The sequence below is a fragment of the Balaenoptera physalus genome (genome assembly GCF_965194825.1).
Source record: "Balaenoptera physalus genome assembly, chromosome: 18".
Lineage (NCBI taxonomy): Eukaryota > Metazoa > Chordata > Mammalia > Artiodactyla > Balaenopteridae > Balaenoptera > Balaenoptera physalus.
The window spans coordinates 49500028-49524980 of record NC_138899.1 but is presented as its reverse complement, the minus strand read 5'-3'; the positions used below and the strand labels follow the sequence as shown (position 1 = coordinate 49524980).

The 24953-nt window shown below is 36.1% G+C and overlaps 2 long non-coding RNA genes across 2 annotated transcripts in view; both read left to right on the top strand.

Annotated features, from left to right (window-relative positions):
* Positions 1 to 24953, top strand: part of LOC309647946 — a 908978-nt gene that overhangs the window by 334623 nt on the left and 549402 nt on the right. The window lies entirely within an intron of this gene.
* Positions 11242 to 24953, top strand: part of LOC309647958 — a 401872-nt gene continuing 388160 nt past the window's right edge. The window contains exon 1 of the long non-coding RNA XR_014256415.1: positions 11242 to 16622. This is a non-coding gene — a long non-coding RNA (uncharacterized lncRNA). The remainder of the gene's footprint in view (positions 16623 to 24953) is intronic.

Here is a 24953-nt window from a genome sequence, read left to right as displayed (position 1 = left end):
CTTTTCAGGAATAAAGAATAAAAGTTCAGTTATATCACCAAAGGGAAAAACAAAAAATATAAATGAGAATTAGACAATGTAAATACAAACCTACCTTGTTTTAGTGGGTTTTGCTTTATTGTGTTTAGCAGATATTGTGTTTTTTATAAATTGAAGATTTATGGCAACTTTGCATTGAGCAATCTACTGGCATTATTTTGCCAACAGCTTTTGCTCACTCCATGTCTCTGTGTCACATTTTGATAATTCTTTCAGCATTTCAAGCTTTTTCATTATTATTGTATTTGTTATGGTAATCTGTGATCAGTCATCTTTGATGTTACTATTGCAAAAAAACTACAACTCACCGAAGGCTCAGAAGATGTTTAACATTTTTTGGCAATAAAGTATTTTTAAGGTATATACATTTTTTTAAAAACATAATGATATCATTAATAGACTACAATATAGTGTAAACATAACTTTTATATGCACTGGGAAACCAAAAACTTCATGTGATATTCTCTTTATTGAAGTGGTGTGGAACAAAACCCATAATATCTCCAAGGTATGCCTGTATCTGATTTGAATAATGAACACCCAAAAGATATTTTTAATTCATAAATCATTTGCACATGTTCTGCTAACCATCTGGTACACTCTGTTCTTTTTAGACATGGTCAGATTATTCCATCAAGTGAGAAAATGTTCTGCCATAAAGACAGATTAAAGTGTTTTAGTCATAGAAATTATGTAAGGGAAGGTAGAAAAAAGCAAAACATTTCTTTAAGTATACACTTAATCAATCAAGAAATATCAATTTCTTGCAATTACCCATGCTGGGTAGTTGGTTAGGTACTGGGCATACAAGAGGAAATAGACCAAGCATGATTTCTGCTCCCTTGACATCTATAGTCTAGTGAGATAGATAATAATCAGAGTTAAGAGACAGAGGAATATGTTCCAAATGAAAGAAAAGGCAACACCCAGAAAAAGAACTAAACAAAGTGGAGATAAGTAATCTACCTGATAAGGAGTTCAAAGTAATAATCATAAAGATGCTTGATAAATTCAGAAGACTGGATGAACACAGTTGAAGTTTAACAAAGAGTTAGAGGATACAAAAAAGAACCAAACAGAGCTGAAGAATATAATTACTGAACTAAAAAATACACTAGAAGGAATCAACGGTAGATTAGATGATACAGAAGAATGGATCAGCAAACTGGAATACAGAGTGCTGGAAGTCATCCAAGTTGAAGAGAAGAAGTAAAAAAAAATTTTTAAATGAGGATAGTTTAAGATAAGTCTTGGACAATATCAAGCATACTAGCATTTGAATCAATGGGTCTCATAAAGAGAAGAGAGGGAGAGAGAGAGGAAGATGTAGAGAATTTATTTGAAGAAATAATAGCTGAAAACGTCCCTAACATGGGAAAGGAAACAGATGTCCAGCTCCAGGAAGCACAGAGAGTTTCAACCAAGATCAATCCAAAGAGATCCACACCAAGGCATATTACAATTAAAATGGCAAAAATTAAAAATAAAATAAAATCTTAAAAGCAGAAAGAGAAAAGCAACTAGTTATGTACAAGGGAATTCCCATAAGGCTATGAGCTGACTTTTCAGCAGAAAGTTTGCAGGCCAGAAGGGAGTGACATGACATGTTCAAAGTGAAGGGGGGAAAAAAACCTACAACCAAGAATACTCTACTTAGCAAGGGTATTATTCAAATTTGAAGGTAATATAATGAGTTGTACATAAAAGTAAAAGCTAAAAGGGTTCAGCATCACAAACCAGCTTTACAAGAAATGTTAAAAGGACTCCTCTAAGCAGAAAAGAAAAGACTACAACTATAAATATAAAAATTATGAAAGAAAAAATCTCATTAGCAAAGGCAAACATACATAATGTTATGTTCAACCACTCATAAAGCTAGTAAGAAGGTTAAAAGACAAAAGTGGTAAAATCAACTATATCCACAACAAGCAGTTATGGGAAACACAAAACAAAAAGATGGAAAATATAATTTCAAAAACATTAAACATGAAGAGAGGGGAATAAAAATGGTAAAAATGTGGGGTTTTTAAGATGTGTTCAGACTTAAGAGAAAATCAACTTAAAATAATCATATCAATAATATATGTTGTTATATATGAACCTCATAGTAACACAAACCAACAACCACTAACATATATATATACACAAAAAAGAGAGAAGAATCCAAACAGAACACTAAAAATAGTCATCAAATTACAAGGGAAAAGAACAAAAGAAAAAGAAAGGAACAAAAGCAAATACAAAACAACCAGAAAATAACAAAATGACATTGAAGACATACCTATCAATAACATAATTACTTTAAATGTAAATGGACTATGTGCTCCAGTCGAAAGACACAGGGTAGCTAATTGGATAAAATACCAAGACCATATATATATGCTGCCTACAAGAGACCCACTTTAGTTCTAAAAATACACAAAGACTGAAATTGAGGGATGAAAAACAGTATTCCATGCAAATGGAAATCAGAAGAAAGCCAGGTAGCAATAATTATATCAGGCAAAATAGACTTTAAACAAAAGACTATTGCAAGAGACAAAGAAAAACATTACATAATGATCAAGAGATCAATCCAAGAAGAAAATATAACAATTGTAAATATATATGCACTTAACATAGGACCACCTAAATACATAAGGAAAGTATTAACACATATAAAAGGAGAAACTGACAGTAACACAATAATAGTAGGGGATTTAACACCCCACTTACATCAGTAGATCAACCAGACAGAAATCAATAAGGAAACACTGGCCTTAAATGACACACTAGGCCAGATGTACTTAATAAATATATGTTCCATTAAAAAGCAGCAGAATACACATTCTTTTCAAGTGCACATGGAACATTCTCCAGGATAGATCACATGCTAGGCCACAAAACAAGCCCTGGTAAATTTAAGATTGGAATCATATTAAGCATCTTTTTCGACCACAACTGTATGAAACTAGAAATCAGCTACAAAAAAAAAAAATGCAAAAACCACAAACACATGGGGGCTAAACAGTATGCTACCAAACAACCAATGGCTCATCGAAAAAATCAAAGAAGAAATTTAAAAATACCTGGAGACAAATGTAAATGAAAACACCACAATCAAAAATCTGTGGTACACAATGAAAACAGTTCTAAGAGGGAAGTTTATAGAGATACAAGCTTACCTCAGGAAACAAGAAAAATCTCAAATAAATACCTAACCTTACATCCAAAGGAGCTAGAAAAAGAAGAAACAAAATCCAAAGTTCATAGAAGGAAAGAAATCATAAAGATAAGAGCAGAAATAAATGAAATTGAGACAAAAAATAGAACAGATCACTGAAACTAAGAATTGGTTCTTTGAAAAGATAAACGAAATAGATAAACATTTAGCTAGACTCATAAAGAAAAAAAAAAAAAAAAGAGTGAGGGCCAGATAAATAAAATCAGAAACAAAAGAGGAACAGTTGCAAAAACACCACAGAAATACAAAGGACTATGAGATTACTACAAACAATTATACATCAATAAAATGAAATAAAAGAAACAAATTCCTAGAAACATCCAATCTCCCAGGACTGAATCAGGAAGAAATAGAAAATATAAACAGATTAGCAGTAATGAAATTGAATCAGTAATAATAATAAAAAATAATTCCCAACAATTGAAAGTCCAGGACCAGAAGGCATCACAGGTGAATGCTACCAAACATTTAAAGAAGAGTTATCAACTTTCCTCAAATGATTCCAGAAAAATTTGAAGAGGAAGAAATTCATTCTATGAGCTTCCATACTCAGTCTACAAGGCCAGTATCACCCTGATACCAAAACCAGACATTGACAACACACACACACACACACACACACACACACAAATGACATGCCAATATCATTGATGAACATAAATACAAAAATCCTAAACAAAATAGCAAACGAAATTCACAATACATTAAAAGAATTATTCACCATGATCAAGTGGGATTTATGACAGGGAAGCAAGGATGGTTCAAAATCTGCAAACCAACCAATGTGATATACAACATTAACAAACTGAAGAATAAAATCTATATGATCATCTCAGTAAATGCAGAAAAAGCTTTTGACAAAATTCAACATCTATTTATGATAAGAACTCTCAGCAAAGTGGTTATAGAGAGAACATACCTCAACATAACAAAGGCATATATAACAAACCTACATCCAACATCCTACTCAACATTGAAAAGCTGAAAGCATTTTCTCAAAGATCAGGAACAAGACAAGGTTGCCCACTCTCACCACTTTTCTCCAACATAGTATTGGAAGTCCTAGCAACAGCAATCACACAAGAAAAAGAAATAGAAGAAATACAAATTGGAAAGGAAGAATAAAACTGTCACTGTTTGCAGATGACATGATACTATATAGAAAATTCTAAAGATGTCACCAAAAAACTTTTAGAACTAATAAAATAATTCAGTAAAGTTGTAAGATACAAAATTAATATATTGCAAATCAGTTGCATTTCTACACACTAACAACAAACTGTCAGAGAGAAATTAAGAAAACAATCCCATTTACAATTACATCAAAAAGAATAAAATACCTAAGAATAAATCTAACCAAAGAAAGTAAAAGATCTGTACTCAGAAAATTATAAGATATTGATGAAATTGATGACAGCAAACATGAATGGAAAGATGCATTGTGCTCATGACCTGGAAAAATTAATATTGTTAAAATGACCATCTTACTCAAGGCAGCCTACGTATTCAATGCAATCCCTATCAAAATACCAATAGTAATTTTCACAGAACTAGAACATATAATTCTAAACTTTGTATGGAATACAAAAGACCCCAAATAGCCAAAACAATCTTGAGAAAGAAGAACAAAGCTGGCTGTATCATGCTCCCTGGTTTGAAACTATACTACAAAGCCAGATTAATCAAAACAGTGTGGTACTGGAACAAAAACAGACACATAGATTAATGGAATGGAATAGACAGTCCAGAAATGAACCCACACTTATATGGACAACTTAACCTACAACAAAGGAGGAAAAAATATAAAATGAGGAAAAGACAGCCTTTTCAATAAATGGAGTTGGCAAAACTGGACAGCTACATGCAAAAGAATCGCACTGGACTATTTTCTCACACTTTACACAAAAATAAACTCAAAATGCATTAAAGACTTAAATGTAAGAGCTGAAACCATAAAATTCCTAGAAGAAAACATAAGTAGTATGCTCTTTGACATCAGTCTTGGCAATATTTTTTTGGATCGGTCTCTTCAGGTAAAGGAACTAAAGCAAAAATAAACAAATGGGGCTACATCAAAGTAAAAAGCTTCTGCACAGTGAAGGAAACTATCAACAAAATGAAAAGGCAACCTACTGAATGGAAAAAGATATTTGCAAACAATATATCTGTTAAGGGCTTAATATTCAAAATATAAACAAAAAAACAAAACTCATTCAACTCAACACCAAAAAACAAACAACCTGATTAAAAAATGGGCAGAAGAACTGAATAGACATTTTTGTAAAGAGGACATACAGATGGCCAACAGGCACATAAAAAGATGTTCAAAATCACTAATCATCGATCAAATGCAGAGTAAAACCACAGTGAGACACAACCTCACACCTGTCAGGATGGCTATCATCAAAAAGGCAGCAATTAACAAGGGTTGGCAAGGATGTAGAAAAAAGGGAACCCTTGTGCACTTCTGGAGAGACTGTAAATTGATGCATCCACTATGGAAAACAGTGAGGAGGTTTCTCAAAAAATTAAAAACAGAACTGCCATATGATCCAGCAATTTCACTTCTGGGTATTTGCTGAGTAAAACAAAAACATTAATTCAAAAAGAAGTATGAATTCTAATGTTCATTCCAGCATTATTTATGATAGCTGATACAAGGGTCCACTGATAGAATAACAGATAAAGAAGATATAATGGAATCATATATATAATGGAATAATATATAATTATATATAATGGAATAATAGTCATAAAAAAGAAAGAAATCTTGCCATTTGTGATGACATGGATGGATCTAGAGGGTATTATTCTAAGTGAAATAACTCATACAAAGAAAGACAAATATTGCATGATGTCATTTAAATGCAGAGTCTAAAAACAAAACAGACAAACAAAACAAAATGAAAACAGATTCATAGATACAGAGAACAAACGGTAGTTGCCAGAAGGAAGGATGGTAGAAAACTCAGCGAAATAGTTGAAGGGGATTAAGAGGTTCAAACTTCCAGTTATATAATAAATAAGTAACAGGAATGTAATATACAGCATAAGAAATATGATCAATAATGTTGTAATAACTTTGTATGGGTACAGGTGGTTACTAGACTTATCATGGTTATCACTTAACGTATGCAAATGTTAAATCATTATTGAGTACACCTGAAACTAACATAATATTGTATGTCAACTATATTTCAATTAAAAAAAAATAACAATTAAACCAACAAAATACATTTCATTAGTAACAATAGATGCCAGAAGACAATAATATCTTCAAAGTTATATAGGAACATCACTGTCAAGCTAGAATTCTATACCCAATTAAACTATTGTACAAGAGGAGAGAAAATAAAGATATTTTCAGAAACATGAAAAAGAAACTATGTTTCTTTCATATCATTTGTATGAAAGATAAGAAAATATCTGCATCCTTTCAGCAAACCATGTATAATCATTTCCAGAAGCTTGGAATGAAGAGACTCTCAAAAAATACGTGCATTCAGTAAGGCACTTTGGTAACAAATATAAAAGGGAAATTGGGTTGATTTTCTTTTAAGGAATCCATATTTCTTGTTTCCACATTAATGAAAATAGGGAGCAGTGTACTTCGTTTACACATCCTTGTAAGAGACCACTGAAGCCAAGGTGAAACATTAATAGAAATAAGCATTAAACAAATCTGAAATGCTTCCAAAATGTGTGAGCTGCTCCCAAGTCTCCAGGTAATCAGTATGGAACCCTACTTACTGCTTCTACAGGGCCAAAGTTTTCAATCCACGAGAGACTAGGGTTTCTTTGGAGCTGCACCCAATCTAAGGTAATGCATACCTCCTGAGAAGCATGCATTTCTCCATCAGTGAGAGAATGGCTAAGATAAATTGTGTGTCACCCTTCAAATCAGCTATTTCACACTCCAGTCATCTTTGTTAGCAACCAAACTAATCCTTCTTGTTCACCCAGTCCTTTGACCCCCAAACTGCTTGGTACATGTTCTCACCAAGCCATGCCTCACCGCTACTGTCTCTCCAAAATCTTTCAACTGTGTTCTCTGGAATTCCAATCTGATTAACCCTTACATGTTTAAACTCTTCCTGAACAATGTCTTCCACCTTGGTTAAGAACTCGGAGCTTCTGATGTGAGGTCCATGAACAATGTTTCAAGGAGTCAGTGACATGCTTAAAAAGACAATTTTTAAGTTTTCTTTCTGTTATTTTGAAATATGTCTTTGTTTAAAAAATTGTCAATGTATTATAAGGATACTGTATTACTACAAAAGTCTAGGTTGATTAGTTTATATGATCAAGCAACATGCAATCAACATTAAAACCTATTATAATGTTTTGAAATGTTTTCTATTGACAAAAATTAAATAAAATGTCTCTACCTTATGATTAAAGAGAACTATTATTGTTTACTTTAAGCATAGATTAAGTTGCAGAAAACCTCCAAGGAAATAAATTATAAGGATCTTTTTATATCCTTTGGTTTTACCTTTGAAAAGGAACACACAAGCCAGAATATTTTTTGTATCAAAAGGTTTGCATGAATGGACGCACAAAGCTAGCAAAAGGTTTGCCTTGAATTTGTGGACCTTTATATATATATTTATATATACACACACACACACACACACACACACACACACCACACACACACACACACACACCCATATACTTGGATTGGAAACACTGTAACATTACCAAAACCTTATCCTTGACTCCTCACTGTCTTTCACTCTTCACCCCTCATCTATTCACTTTCCAATGCCTATGGATTAAAACCCTTAAATATCTCTCAAAGCCATCCACTTCTCTCCATACCCACAGCCATCACTCCTGTCCAAACGAGGTCACCTATTACTACAATTACTGCAATCTTTTCTGTGCTTTTAGTGTTAGTCCTCACTTCCTTCAATTCTTCAGTCAGCCAGGGTGATTCTTACATTGCAAGACAAGAGAAAGAAAGAAAACAGATACATCACTATGGTTGTTTTTGAAACTGAGACTTTTTGGAAATTCTGGGGGAAAGGTGTGATGAAGGGAAAACTATTGAGGTAGAAGAAAATCTTAAATAATCACTTTGTTTATTGAAGATTAAAGTCTTTGGGGTTAATTTGTACTGTAATTGCAAGTAAAATAATATAATGAAATTAGAGGTTGCTTTTGGATGAATGAGAGTTTGTTGACTTTGTTGTTTTATTTTTAATACAGTAAAGGTTTATTTCTGTCTCAAAGTTTTCAGCCAACATTGGTTGCTGGGGGAGGGAGTGTTCTGCTCTCTCAGTTGTAGGGGCCAAGGCTGAGAGGAACTCCACCATCATGGTGATATATCATCTGAAGTTCATGCCTTCTTCAACTCCCCTCTGCAGGGAATGCATAGCACAAGGGTCTTTACACATTTTTTGTCCTGCTTTGGTCTGGGAGTGATCCACTGATCAGAACTAGTTGGATGTCCCTCCCTAAAAGCAATGGGCTTGGGAAACATGGTTTTCTATGTTCCCAGAATAGAGAACTGGATCATCTGTACAAAGTCTTTCTATTCACTCTATACTTCAGTCACTTTCTTTGTTGTGTAGAGAATTTTCTCACCCACCCACTAAGGGAAACAACCCCATAGTACACTAAACACAGAGACAGGGCTTCCCTGGTGGCGCAGTGGTTGAGAATCTGCCTGCTGATGCAGGACACACGGGTTCGAGCCCTGGTCTGGGAGAATCCCACATGCCGTGGAGCAAGTAGGCCTGTGAGCCACAATTGCTGAGCCTGCGCTCCCGCAACAAGAGAGGCCACGATGGTGGGAGGCCCGCGCACCGCGATGAAGAGTGGCCCCCGCTTGCCACAGCTGGAGAGAGCCCTCGCACAGAAACGAAGACCCAACACAGCCAAAAATAAATAAATAAATAAACAAAGTAAACAGTGCGTTAAAAAAAAAAAAATACATTAACACAGAGCCAGGCTATTTCTTTTCTTACTCAGGTCACATATGGTCCTTTCCATCTCATCCTGAGCAATAAAAACCAGGTCTCATCACTCTATCAGATGGCCACCAAAGACAGCTCCCTGGCTCATGGAATGATCTGGGTTTTGCTGCATTTTGGCTGGACCTGGGTAGGCCTTTGTGCATCTGAGGATATGAAAGAGGAGCAGTTCCTCTGGGATCTGAAAGTGGAGATGGTAAAGAAAGATATCTGTGTGGCCTTTACAGAAAAGCTTCCTGCCATTAAGAGAACATATGAAAAAACTGATGTGACGCCCATGTCCAGAATCAGTTTCATTCACAAATGTGCACATAATGTGTCATGATGTAGGTTACTTCATGATCTTGACATGCTGCGAGAATTTTATTTAACCTCAAGGAAGCTGTGGATCATGTCAGTGATTTGTTTTTTTAATGTTAGGGTATGTTAACTTGTCACCTGCTTAACCAGAGAAGGGAGTTATTCCTTTATGTTCTTTGGGATGGGATTCATGGGGTAGTTGAGGCTCAGGAAAGGGAGGAGGTGGGATAAGAGGCTCTGACCTGAGAAGGAACAGATCACAGATTGCATAAATCTGTAAGGCTAGCTAGAGCCAAGGGAAGAAGTCAGCAAGGACCCCCCGTGACAGCTAATGACAAATGAACTGACTCCCAAATTTCCTTTTTCTCCTCTGTAATCCTCTTATGAAAGCCTCACATATTTAGAAAAGTATGTTAGTATAGCCTTGGAGAAGGAAATAAATAGGCTCTATTTATGCTTGTGGCAAAGCAGTATGGGAGAGGACAGCAGCTCACAGAGCAGTGATGGAAAGGCCAGGAGTGTACGTGAGGGGCCTCAAGCAGTAGTTAGGAGTGAGCAGTGAAGGGCAACAACTGGGAAAAATAGAAGCCTTCCTTTTCTGGAGATCCTCAGACAAAATTTTGTACTTAGAGCAGATGGAATATTTGTTCAATGAATTTATATTGTTAGTTAATAACACTCCTCTAGGTGCCAGGGATAAGAGAAGTGAACAAGACTACCACAGCCTAGGCCTTGTGGAGCATAGGTCCCTGTGCAAGAGATGGACAATTTAAAAATACCCTAAATCATGTCCTATGGTTGTAAGAGCTGTGGAAGAAATAAAGTGTGGTTGATGTGATTGCAGCAGTTGGGGAGGGCTCCATGCCATTTATAAGAGGAGATCAGGGGGACCTCCCTAAGAAGATGGCATTTGAGCAGAGAGCTGAAGGAGTTTGTGATTGATTTATACAGATGTCTGCAAGAGAATGTTCTATGTGAAAGGAACAAGTGAAAAAGACGAGACTCGAGTATGTGTGATATTTTTGATAGTTTAGTAAAGAAAGAAACTCATAGGTCCATGTGACTCACTGCTATCCCCATTGGTATATATTGACATCAAATCTTATTTTCCACTGAGAAAGTCATTAACTTCATCAGAAACCGAACATGACTGACCAGTTTTTCCTGAGGATTTAATCAAGAAATGAAAGCAGAATGTGAAAATATTAACTTTTATACTAGAGTTTTCTGATCTTCCATAGGGCAAATCTGGAAGAATTTGATTAACCTCTGGGAAGATATTTCACTATTTGTTTTGGGGGTTTTGTTTTTTTTGTTTTTCACTTTTTGTGTTTTTGGGGTTTTGTTTTTTGTGGGGTTTTTTGTTTTTTGGTTTTTTTTGAGAGAGAGAGCAAAAATGCCAGACAACTCTAATAGTTTTTCAGAACAGAGTTCATTCATGATTTGTCTTATTTGGAAGCCATGTTTGGCTACATTAATGTGATACATCTTTTTACTCAAGGTCTTCCATCATTGTCAGGGAGGTTATTACAAGAATATGTGCATTTGGGTCAAGCTGCTCACTTTTGAAGAGAAGACTGGAGGTAGAGGACTATATAAATGTAATGTTAATGAAGTGTTTCCACAGTTTAAAATTAAGAGTGACAAAGCTTTAATGTCTCTGCAAGCAGAAAGCTGCAGATAACTGGAAATGAAAGAAAGAAAGAAAGAAAGAAAGAAAGAAAGAAAGAAAGAAAGAAAGAAAGAAAGGAAAGAAGAAAGAAAGGAGGGAGGGAGGGAGGGAGGGAGGAAGGAAGGAAGAAAAATGTAGTGTGCCTTTGATGTGGAAAAGGCCAAGGATTACTAAAACATTTATCTTTATTTTGATGCCAAGAAATATGGAACACCCTGACTTCAAAGGCTGAGGCAGGAAGTGGAACCAACCCTCTCCTAGTTCACCCTCAGATAACAGTGGGCTTGTGTGGGGAATTACAGAGATCACCCAGTTCTCCAAGTTGAGTAGTTGAATTCAATGTAACATCATTTGACTGATGAGTGAATGTAACAACATTGAAAGATGAATGAATGTAACATCATTTCCCTTGTCTTCAAGCAAAAGAAGCTACCTTCAAGAAGGACTATGACACAGACACACTCAGTGTCAGCAGGAAAATTATAATAATTCATGTTTTGATTTTAAGGTCACCTAAGTAGAAATAAACCATAAAGAACTTAGTTTCCCTTCCTTCCTTCCTTCCTTCCTTCCATCCTTCCTTCCTTCCTTCCTTCCTTCCTTCCTTCCTTCTTTCTTTCTTTCTTTCTTTCTTTCTTTCTTTCTTTCTTTCTTTCTTTCTTTCTTTCTTTCTTTCCTTTCTTTCTTCCTTCCTGCCTGCCTTTCTTTTTTTTTACATTTGCAGATATCTACAGCTTGCTTCCTTCCTCCCATCCTCTCTTTTTCTTCCTTTCTTTCTCTTTCTTTTTTGTGAATAAACCTGAGCTTTCTCATTAAGTTTTAAAACACATTAAAATTTACTTTTAAAATCTGCATAATTTGCAATTATGTTAATTTTTAAGGAAATCCACCATTTGTTGTTGGCATGAAAAAGCAAAACAGAAAGATGCAATTATTTGTAGAGATTGATTTTACATTCTGTCTCTGAAAAGAAATCAATTTTCCATTCAATAGAATACCTTGTATGCAGTTCTTACGTATATGTGTGTTTATATGCAGTTTCCTAGGAACAAGTCTGTGGCTTTCATCAAATTCTCAAATGACTTTCAAAGGAATAAATACAAATTTAAAAAACCAAGGCCCACTGCCTTAAATCGAACCCTAGCTCTACTCTGGGAATAGTTCTTCTTCTCCTGTTCTCTCCAGTAGAGTTTGTTAATTTCCTCAAACTTCACAGATCTCAACACTGGAATATGGTCCCCATTACCATTTCCAAACCATTCCTCACCCACCATCTTGTATAATGTTTATCCTCACAGCATCACTGTCCTCCACCAACTTCCTTTTCATTGTCCCTCACTTATTAAAACTTCATAACCTAATTCACAGTCTTCCTCTCCATTCCAAGTTCTACCATCATTAACAGAAAGTTGACCATACAGGTGAACAATATATCCAAAACTGTCCTCAAACATTTATTTATTTCTATAATTTCAATGATCTTCCCCAATATTCTAATTCTGTTACCCACATCCCATAGATAGGACCTCTTCCTTTGTCATCACTTGAAATGCTCATGTCTGATTTCCTAAATTTGAACATCACAACCTAATAACCACAACTCCTAACCTTCCAATTCTTTCACTCAGCTACTTACATAATACCTGTAGCTGCAAAACATCTCAATGGTTACAGCAAGAGCTCTGGAGCAGACACTCTGGGCTTAACAGCAGTTTTACAATGTTCAAGATGTATGAACATGAGCAAGTTTCTTAACCTCTCAAAGCCTTTGTTTTTTCTTTTGGAAATAATAGTTGTTATTGAGAAGATAATATAACCCATAACATTTAGCATGATGCTACTGAGGAAGCATGTAGTAAATCATAGTCCTTTTTATTATTATTTGACATTAACAAGATCTCTAGTGACTTCCCTCCTTTAATTTCTTCTTTGTTAACTCATTTCTAAACACACTTCCCTCTCTACCTATCTTAAAGAATGTAGTCTTTCACTTTAGACATTCTCCTGCCAACACCCTCAATTCTTTTACCCCACTGTACTTCCATTGCACTCACTGTACAAAATGCCAGCCCTAGATTGCCATTAAAAAATAAAAAGGCATATGACTTGGTATGCTGTCCTTGGGCCAGTATAGGTGTTCAGTGAATTATGAGTGAATTAATGAATGAATGCTACCATAAATTCAAGGCCTTCATGATACCCTCAGAGCTGCCCAGTAGACTTATTTCTTAGTCATCTCTTTTCTTTTTTTTCAAAGAAGTTATTTCAAACATTCTCTACCCTTCTGTACCCTACCACCTGATTTCTCAGGAATTGCAATCTATATATTTTCCTCTCACTCCTGGGTCATACTCTTTTGGACCTTCTGCAACAGCATTGAATCACATATGAGTCTCTCTCCTGCCCAGATGCAAACAAAACTATATCTCAAAGTTAAACCCATCCTTCTTCATATTCTCTCCAGTTGTTGCCCTATTTCTCAGTTTTTCCCATCAAAAGTTCTTGAAAGAGTTATCTAATATTCATGGTCTATACTTTCTCACATCCTGTTTACTCCTCAGTATGATTTGCACCTCACCAGACAACTGGAACTGTTCCTGCCAATGTTATTTGTTGCTATAAAAGCTTGACATTTTGGCAGCAATTGACATTTTGACCTCTAGATATTTTCCTTTGAATGCTTTCTTCCCCTGAGGGTTTTTTTTTTTAAATAACAGCTTTATTGAGATGTAATTCACATACTATAAAGTTCACGCTTTTAAAGAGTACAATTCAGTGGTTTTTAGTATATTTACAAAGTTGTGCATTGATCACCATGATCTCATTTCAGAATATTTTATCACCTCCAAAAAGCGACCCCATACCCAGTAACAGTCACTCCCTACTCTCTCCTCCTCAGGCAAACATAAATCTACTTTCTGACTCTCTGGATTTGCCTATTCTATTCATTTCATACGATGAAATCATACAATATGTGGGTTTGGCTTCTTTCAATTAGCATATTTTGAAGGTTCATCTACATCGTAGCATGTATCAGAGCTTCATTCTTTTTTGTGATTGAATAATATTCCATCGCATGAATATATCACATACATGTTGTTCATCCATTAATTAATTGATGTGCATTTGAGTTGTTTCCACTTTTTGGCTACTATGAACATTCATGTGCAAGATTTTGTGTGGATATGTTTTCAATTCTCTTTGAGTGTATACCAAGGAGTGGAATTGTTGAGTTACATGGGCACTCTATATGTAACTTTTTGAGGAACCATCAAACTGTTTGCCAGAGTGGCTACACCAGCAACATAAGAGGGTTCCAATTTCTCCACATCCTTGACAACATTTGGTATTGTCTATCTTTTTAATTATAGCCATCCTAGTTGGTATGGAATGGTATCTCATTGTAGTTTGGATTTGCATTTCCCTAATGACTAATGATCTTGAGTATCTTTTCATTTGCTTCTTAGCCATTGTTTATTCTCTTTGGAGAAATATCTATTTTTCCCTTGACTTCTCTGAGATCATACTTTACTGGTTTTCCTCCCTCTTATGTAGGTTCCTCTTCATCCAACCATATTTTAAATATTGATGTTTCTCATTACTTTGCTCCAGATCCTATCCCTAGGTGGCCTTGTTCATCCCAGGCATTCATTAAAATCTAAAGATCAAATATTCCTAAATCTCTACCTCTTGTTCAGTTCTCTTTTCTGATATCCAGATTTGGCTATCCAACTGTCTACTGGACATCTTCATCTGTATGTTCTATAAACATCTCATACTGAACATGGTTAAACTTGAATTCATTGCTTTCCAACTAAACCCCAACCCATTCCTCCCAAGATGAAGCCATTCAATAGATTACCCAAGCCAACATGCTAGCTATCTTCCTCTTCCCTTTCCATTAACTCACACATGTAAAACATCCAAGTCCACCTTATTCCATCTCTTAAATTATCTAAATAAGGTCCTCCACTGTGTCCCTATTATCAGTGCCCTAGGTCAGCCCTGTTCATTAATTACCTGAACTAATCACAAATTAACGTGGAAAATACAATAGACTGGCTCCCTTAACACCAGGTCAGCCAATCCTGCCAACATGAACAGAGACTGGCATGCTTAAGGACTACCTTTCCCAATCTACCCCAAGCTGGGCTTTCCACACTGAATTTCCAAGCAGAATTATGTTCCAGGCTAGAGGATAGAAGTAAGTATGATGAAATGGCAGTCACTCAGTTCTCTTGAAAGCACTGACAGGGAAGCATATTTGTTATCCTGTGGCAGCTTTCCTGGAGATCCTTATGCAATGGTTCTTAAACTTGGCTGTGTACAAGCATCACCTGGAGAGGTTTTTTGTCGTTTAATTTTTAATACTATGACTGGGCCCTGCTCCAGGTCAATTAAATACAGTCTCTGGAGGTGCAAGCCCGGCATCAGTGCTTTGTAAAGCACTCCAAGGGATGCTGATGAGCAGCCAGGTTAGGGAAAAATTACCTTGATGTCTAGCTGGTCCCTAACTTCCTGGTTGCCAAGCCCAAGCCATGGTAACAGCCATAGCTCCTGATTCAGCAGCTTTCCTGACTGTGGCCAAGGCAGTGTGATTCATGAATGGGAGGTGGTGGCAGCAAATGCAGCAGTTCATTGGCCAGCCAGCATGGCAATGTGACTTGTGCAATTGTTTCTGGAAGCTCAGACTAGAGTCAGCTTCTCCAGCCCTTCCAACAAGTCTGTAAGCTGCTTAATACTCTGTAATAAATCCCTTTCGGCTGAAACTGGCTAGAGATTGTTCAGTTGTCTGCTACTGAACCCTGACCAATACAGCTACCTAAAATTCAAATCAAACCACATCACATTCCTGCTTTAAATAATTTACTGGTCTACCCTGTTCTTACATTAAATCTAAAATGCTTTTAAATGACTTACAAGGTCTTTTGTGATCTGGCACCTGCCTTTTTTTAAGGCACGTTAGAAACATGTATTAAAGTAATTTAGAAATGCATAGCTTCATTGAGAAATTAATCTTGGAAGAATTTCTTGAAAGGAAAGATTTGGACATATGGGCAACACTAGCTGTACATGAATATACATCACTGCATCGTACATTATTATTTTTAAAAACTGTAACAATTCCATGGATATTATCAGTAGTAGTGTAGTGAGAAGTGTTTTGGTATACTCATAGGGTGAGTACTAGTTAAAAGAATCTCCAGGTGATAGTCTTGTGAGTGGTTTCTTTTTTTTTTTAATTTTTATTTTACATTGGAATATAGTTGATTAACAATGTTGTGTTAGTTTCAGGTGTACACCAAAGTGATTCAGTTATACACATACGTGTATCTTCTTTTTCAAATTCTTTTCCCATTTAGGTTATTACAGAATATTGAACAGAGTTCCCTGTGCTGTACAGTAGGTCCTTGTTGGTTATCTATTTTAAATATAGCATTTTGTACATGTCAACCCCAAACTCCCAATCTATGCCTCTCTCCCACCTGTCCCCCTGGTAACCATAAGTTCATTCTCTAAGTCTGTGAGTCTCTTTCTGTTTTGTAAATAAGTTCATTTGTATCATTTTTTTTAGATTCCACATATAAGTGATAAATGATATTTGTCTTTCTCTGTCTGACTTACTTCACTCAGTATGACAGTCTCTAGGTCCATCCATGTTGCTGCAAATGGCATTATTTCATTCTTTTAATAGCTGAGTAATATTTCATTGTATATATGTACCACATCTTCTTTATCCATTCATCTGTTGACGGACATTTAGGTTGCTTCCATGTCTTGGCTATTGTAAACAGTGTTGCAATGAACATTGGGGTGTATGTATCCTTTCAAACCATGGTTTTCTCAGGATATATGCCAAGGAATGGGATTGCTGGCTCATATGGTAACTCTATTTTTAATTTCTTAAGAAACCTCCATACTGCTCTCCATAGTTGCTCTACCAATTTACATTCCTACCAACAGTGTAGGAGGGTTCCCTTTTCTCCACACACTCTCCAGCATTTATTATTTGTAGATTTTTTTGATGATGGCCATTCTGACTGGTGTGAGGTGATACCTCATTGTAGTTTTGATTTGCATATCTCTAATAATTAGCTGTGGTGAACATCTTTTCATATGCCTCTTGGCCATCTGTGTGTCTTCTTTGAAGAAATGTCTACTTAGGTCTCCTGCCCATTTTTTGATTGTTTGTTTTTATGATATTGAGCTACATGAACTGTTTGTAAATTTTGAAGACTAATCCTTTGTTGGTCGCATTGTTTGCAAATATTTTCTCCCATTCTGTGGGCTGTCTTTTCATTTTCTTTATGGTTTTCTTTGCTGTACAAAAACTTTTAAGATTAATTAGGTCTCATTTGTTTATTTTTGTTTTTATTTCCATTACTCTGGGAGGCGGATAGAAAAAGATACTGCTGCAATTTATGTCAGAAAGTGTTCTACCTAGGTTTTCCTCTAAGAGTTTTATAGTATCCAGTCTTACATTTAGGTCTTTAATCCATTTTGAGTTTATGGCTGTGTATGGTGTTAAAGAGTGTTCTAATTTCATTTTTTACATGTAGCTGTCCAGTTTTCCCAGCACCACTTATTGAAGAGACTGTCTTTCCTCCATTGTATATTCTTGTCTCCTTTGTCATAGTTTAAGTGACCATAAGTGCGTGGGCTTATGACTGGGCTTTCTATCCTGTTCCATTGAGCTATATTTCTGTTTTTTTGCCAGTACCATACTGTTTTGATGACCATAGCTTTATAGTATAGTCTGAAATCAGGGAGTCTGATTCCTTCAGTTCCATTTTTCTTTCTCAAGATTGCTTTGGCTATTCAGGGTCTTTTGTATCTCCATACAAATTTTAAGATTTTTTGTTCTAGTTCTGTGAAAAATGCCATTAATAATCTGATAAGGATTGCATTGAATCTGTAGATTGCTTTGGGTAGTATAGTCATTTGACAATATTAATTTTTCCAAACCAAGAACGTGGTATATCTCTCCAGCTATTTGTGTCATCTTTGATTTCTTTCATCAGTATCTTTTCTGAGTACAGGTCGTTTGCCTCCTTAGGTAGGTTTATTCCTAGGTACTTTATTCTTTTTGATACAGTGGTAAATGGGATTGTTTCTTTAATTTCTCTTTCTGATCTTTCATTGTTAGTGTGAGATTTCTGTGTATTAATTTTGTATCCTGCAACTTTACCAAATTCACTGATGAGCTCTAGTAATTTCCTGGTAGCATCTTTAGGATTTTCTATGTATGGTATCATGTCATCTGCAAACAGTGACAGTTTTACTTCTTCTTTTCCAATTTGTATTCCTTTTATTTCTGTTTCTCCTCTGATTACTGTTCTAGGACTTCTAAAACTATGTTGAATAAAAGTGGCAAGAGTAGACATCCTTGTCTTGTTCCTAATCTTAGAGAAAATGCTTTCAGATTTTCACTGTTGAGTATGATGTTGGATGTAGGTTTGTCATTTATGGCCTTTATTATGTTGAGGTATATTCTCTCTATACCCAGTTTCTGGAGAGTTTTTATCATAGACAGGTGTTGAATTTTGTCAAAAGCTTTTTCTGCATATATTGAGAGGATCATATGGTTTTTATTCTTCAATTTGTTGATGTGGCAGATCACACTGATTGATTTATGGATATTGAAAAATTCTTGCATCCCCGTGATAAACCTCACTCGATCATGGTGTATGATCCTTCTAATGTATTGTTGGATTAGTATTGCTAGTATTTTGTTGAGCATTTGTGTGTCTATGTTCATCAGTGATATTGGCCTGTAATTTTCTTCTCTTGTGGTATCTTTGTCTGGTTTTGGTATCAAGGTGATGGTGGCCTCATAGAATGAATTTGGGAGTTTTCCTTCCTCTGCATATTTTTGGAATAGTTTCAGAAGGATAGGTGTTAGCTCTTCTCTAAATGTTTGATAGAATTCACCTGTGAAGCCATCAGGTCCTGGACTTTTGTTTGTTGGGAGTTTTTTAATCACAGTTTCAATTTCAGTGTTTATGATTGTTCTGTTCATATTTTCTATTTCTTCCTGGTTCAGTCTTGGGAGATTGTACGTTTCTAAGAATTTGTCCATTTCTTCCAGATTGTCCATTTATTGGTACATAGTTGCTTGTGGTAGTCTCTAATGATTCTTTCTATTTCTGTGGTATCCATTGTAATTTTTCCTTTTTCATTTTTAATTTTATTGATTTCAACCCTCTCCCTCTTTTTCTTGATGAGTCTGGCCAAAGGTTTATCAATTTTGTTTATCTTTTCAAAGAACCAGCTTTTAGTTTCATTGACCTTTTCTACTGTTTTTTTTGTTTCTATTTTATTTATTTCTGCTCTGATCATCATGATTTCTTTCCCTTCGCTAACTTTGGGTTTTGTTTGTTTTCCTTTCTCTAGTTGCTTTAGGTGTAAGGTTAGGTTGTTCATTTGTGATTTTTCTTGTTTCTTGAGGTAAGATTGTATTGCTATAAACTTCCCTCTTAAAAGTGCTTTTGCAACATCCCATAGGTTTTGGATCATTGTGCTTTCATTGTCATTTGTTACTAGGTATTTTTTGATTTCCTCTTTGATTTCTTTAGTAATCCATTGGTTATTTAGTAGCATATTATTTAGCCTCCATGTGTTTGTGATTTTTACAGTTCTTTTTTCTAGTAGTTGATTTCTAGTTGCATGGCAATGTGGTCGGAAAAGATGTTTGATATGATTTCAGTTTTCTTAAATTTACTTAGGCTCTCTTTGTGACCCACTATGTGGTCAATCCTGGAGAATGTTCCATGTACACATGAGAAGAATGTGTATTCTGCTGCTTTGGGGTGGAATGCTGTATAAATGTCAATTAAGTCCATCTGGTCTAATGTGTCATTTAAGGCCTGTGTTTCCTTATTGATTTTCTGTCTGGATTATCTGTCCACTGATGAAAGTGGGGTGTTAATGTCCCCACTATTATTGTGTTACTGTCAGTTTCTCCCTTTATGGTTGTTAGTATTTGCCTTATATATTGAGGTGATCCTATGCTGGCTGCATATATGTTTACAGTTGTTTTTGTAATGTTTTGGTTTTTTGTTTTGTTTTTTCTTAATTTTTATTGGAGTATAGTTGTTTTACAATGTTGTGTTAGTTTCTGCTGCACAGCAAATTGGATCAGTTATAGGTATGCATATATCTCCTCTTTTTAGATTTCCTTCCCATTTAGGTCACCACAGAGCCTGGGGTAGAGTTCCTGGGGCTATAGAGTAGGTTCTCATTAGTTATCTCTTTTATACATAATAGTGTATATATGTCAGTCCCAGTCTCCCAATTCATCTCACCCCTCCTTACCCCCTTGATGTCCATAAGTTTGTTCTGTACATCTGTGTCTCTATTTCTGCTTTGCAAATAAGTTCATCTGTACCATTTTTCTAGACTCCATATATAAGTGATATTATACGATATTTGTCTTTCTCTTTCTGACTTACTTCACTCTGTATGACAGTCTCTAGGTCTATCCATGTCTCTGAAAATGGCACTATTTTGTTCCTTTTTATGGCTGGATAATGTTCCATTGTATATATGTGCCACATCTTCTTTATCCATTCGTCTCTTGCTGGACATTTAGGTTGCTTCCATGTCCTGGCTATTGTAAGTACTGCTGCAATGAACATTTAGGGTGCATGTATCTTTTTGAATTATGGTTTTCTCTGGGTATATGCCCAGGAGTGGGATTGCTGGGTCATATGGTAGTTCTATTTTTTTTTTTTTTTTTTGAGGAACCTCCATACGGTTCCCCATAGTGACTGTACGAGTTTACATTCCCACCAACAGTGTAGGCGGGTTCCATTTTCTCCACATCCTCTCCAGAATGTGCTGTTTGTAGATTTTCTGATGATGGCCATTCTGACTGATGTGAAGTGATAGATACCTCATTGTAGTTTTTATTTGCATCTCCTTAATAATTAGTGATGTTGAACATTTTTTCATGTGTTTGTTGGCCATCTGTATGTCTTCTTTGGAGAAATTTCTACTTAGGTCTTCTGCACATTGTTTGATTGGGTTGTTAGTTTTTTTGATATTGAGTGGCATTGTATATTTTGGAGATTAATACCTTGTCGGTTTCTTCATTTGCAAATATTTTCTCCCATTTTGAAGGTTGTCTTTTCGTTTTGTTGATGGTTTCCTTTGCTGTGTAAAAGATTTTAAGTTTAATTAGGTCCCATTTGTTTAATTTTGTTTTAATTTTCATTACTCTAGGAGGTGGGCCAAAAAATATCTTGCTGTAATTTAAGTCAAAGACCATTCTGCCTATGTTTTCCTCTAAGAGTTTTATAGTGTCCAGTCTTACATTTAGGTCTTTAATCCATTTTGAGTTTATTTTTGTGTATGGTGTTAGGCAGTGTTCTAATTTCATTCTTTTTACATGTAGCTGTCCAGTTTTCCCAGCACCACTTATTGAAGATACTGTCTTTCCTCCATTGTATATTCTTGCCTCCTTTGTCATAGATTAGGTGACCATAGGTGCATGGGTGTATCTCTGGGCTTACTATCCTGTTCCATTGATCTTTTTTTCTGTTTTTGTGCCAGTACCATACAGTCTTGATTACTGTAGCTTTTTGTTATATCCTCTTCTTGGATTGATTCCTTGATCATTATGAGGTGCTTTTCTTTGTCTCTTGTAACAGTCTTTATTTTAAAGTCGATTTTTTCTGATATGACTATTGCTACTCCAGCTTTCTTTTGATTTCCACTTGCAAGGAAAAATTTTTCCATCCCCTTAGTTTCAGTCTGTATGTTCCCTAAATCTAAAGTGGGTCTCTTGTAGACAGCATGTTTATGGGTCTTTTTTGTATCCATTTGGCTAGTCTATGTCTTTTGGTTGGAGCACTTAATTCGTTTACCTTTAAGGTAATTATCCATATGTGTCTTCCTATTGCCACTTTCTTAATTGTTTTGGATTTGTTTTGTAGGTCTTTTTTCTTTCCTTCCTCTTTTCTTCTCTTTTCTTGTGATTTGATGACTAACTTTAGTGTTGTGTTTGGATTCCTTTTTCTTTTTTGTATGTGTATCTTTTGTAGATTTTCAGTTTGCAGTTACCATGAGGTTTTGATGTAGCAGTCTGTATATAAACAAGATTGTTTTAAGTTGCTGGTCTTTTACCTTCAAATGCATTTCCAATATCCTGCATTTGTGCTCTCCTCTTCTCACAATTGCCAGTTTTGATATCATATTTTTGTGAGGATGATTTCCAACCTTTACTGTATGTTTGCCTTTACCAGTGACCTTTTCCATTCATAGTTTTCTTGTTCTAGTTGTGGCCTTCTCTTTTCTGCTTAGAGAGTTTCCTTTAGCATCTGTTGTGAAGCTGGTCTGGTCATGCTGAATTCTCTTAGCTTTTGCTTACCTGTCAGTTTTTTTGATTTCTCCATCAAATCTGACTGAGAGCCTTGCTCAGTCAGTATTCTTGGTTGTAATTTCTTCCCTTTTATCACTTTAAATATATCATGCCACTCCCTAATGGCCTGCAGAGTTTCTGCTGCAAAATCATTTGATAACCTTATGGGAGTTTCCTTGTATATTGTTTATTGCTTTTCCCCTGTTGCTTTTAATATTTTTTCTTTGTCTTTAATTTTTGTCAATTTGATTACTATGTGTCTTGGCATGTTCCTCCTTGGGTTTATCCCTCCTGGGATTCTCTGTGCTTCTGGACTTGGGTGACTGATTCCTTTCACATGTTAGGGAAATTTTCAGCTATTATATCTTCAAATATTTTCTCAGGTCCTTTCTCTCTCTTCTCCTTCTGGGACCTCTGTAATGTAAATGTTGTAGCACATAATGTTGTCCCAGAGGTCTCTTAAACTGTCTTCATTTTTTTTTCATTCTTTTTTCTTTATTCTGTTCTATGGCAGTGATTTCCACCACTCTGTCTTCCAGGTCACTTATCTGTTCTTCTGTCTCAGTTATTCTGCTATTGATTCCTTCTAGTGTATTTTTCAATTCAGTTATTATATCATTCATCTCTGTTTGTTTGTTCTTTAGCACTTCCAGGTCTTTGTTAAACATTTCTTGTACCTTCTCTATCCTTGCCTTCATTCTTTTCCTGAGATCCTGGATCATCTTCACTATCATTATTCTGAATTATTTTTCTGGTAGGTTGCCTATCTCCATTTCACTTAGTTATTCTTCTGGGATTTTATCTTGTTCCTTCATCTGGGACATATTCCTCTGCTGTCTCATTTTGTCTAACTTTCTGTGATTGCAGTTTCTGTTTCACAGGCTGCAGGACTGTAGTTCTTTCTGCTTCTGCTGTCTGCCCTCTGGTGGATGTGGCTATCTAAGAGGCTTATGCAGGCTTCCTGATGGGAGGGACTGGTTCCTGCCCAGTGGTGGGTGGAGCTGGGTCTTTTCCCTGTGGTGGGCAGGGCCACTCTCAGGAATACTTGAAGCCACTTGTCTGCTGATGGGTGGGGCTGTGTTCCCGCCCTGTTGGTTGTTTGACCTGCGATATCCCAGCACTGGCACCTACAGGCTGTTGGGTGGGGCTAATGGCATCCTCTGGGAGGGTTCATGCAAGTGAGTACTCCCTAGAACTGCTGCTTCCAGTGTCTTTGTCCCTGCAGTGAGCCACAGCCACCCCCCTGCCTCCACAGGAGACCCTGTAACACTAACAGGTATGTCTGGCCCAGTCTCTTATGGGGTCACTGCTTTTTTCCCCTGGGTCCTAGTGTACATGAGATCTTGTGTGCTCCCTCCAAGAGTGGAGTTTCTGTTTCCTCCAGTTCTGTGGAATTCCTACAATCAAACCCCACTGGGCTTCAAAGCCAGATCTCTGGGGGCTCCTCCTCCTGTTGCCAGACTCCAAGGCTGGGAAGCCTGACACGGAGCTGAGAAATTTCACTCTTGTGGGAGAACTTCTGTGGTATAATTGTTTTCCAGTTTGTGGGTCTCCCACCTGGTGTGTATGGGATTTGATTTTATTACAGTTGTGCCCCTCCTACTATCTTGTTGTGGCTTCTTCTTTGTCTTTGTATGTAGGGTATGTTTTTTGGTAGGTTCCAGCATTTTTTGTTGATGGTCGTTCAGCAGTTAATTGTGATTTTGGTGTTCTTGTAAGAAGGGATGAGCTCACTTCCTTCTACTCTGCCATCTTGAGCTAATCTCCCGTTTTTGGTTTCTTATACTTTATTCTTATTTCTCATTTTTTTCTGAAGAACATGTATACGTCCATCAGAAAAAAATAATTAATAAAGACAGTTTCACTATAGGAGGAGGAATTTTACATTTATAACAGACAAATCAAATCAAATAAGCAGCCCTCCTTACAGAGCAATGCCTTAACAAGTCAGAATTCTTTCTGGGTGACTTAATGGACACATGCTCTCCATTGACAGTCTCCTTTTGTGCAAGCCACTTTGGTCATTGCTATGGCCTTTCCAGTGTAGAGAAGGTGAATGGAAATATTGTAAGGACATGGAGAAATTCAAATAGCTTGTAAACTGTGTTTATCTGTTTTGCCTGTGGGTTAAAAGTAAAAGAGTCTAAACAAAGAAGAAAGGTAAAAGCAGACCTCAGGAAATTAGGATAAATCATCAATAATTCTGCTATCTGCTTCTGCTTCCTTTGTCTCTTGCATTAATAGGATGTGTTATACCAAAAGGGAATGCAATTTGGTCTTGACTAATGCACATACTGATAAAAAGAAAATCATCAAAACATGTTCCCAGTCCCTAGCATGCACCAGGAGCCATGGGAAGAACTTTAGAAAATAGAT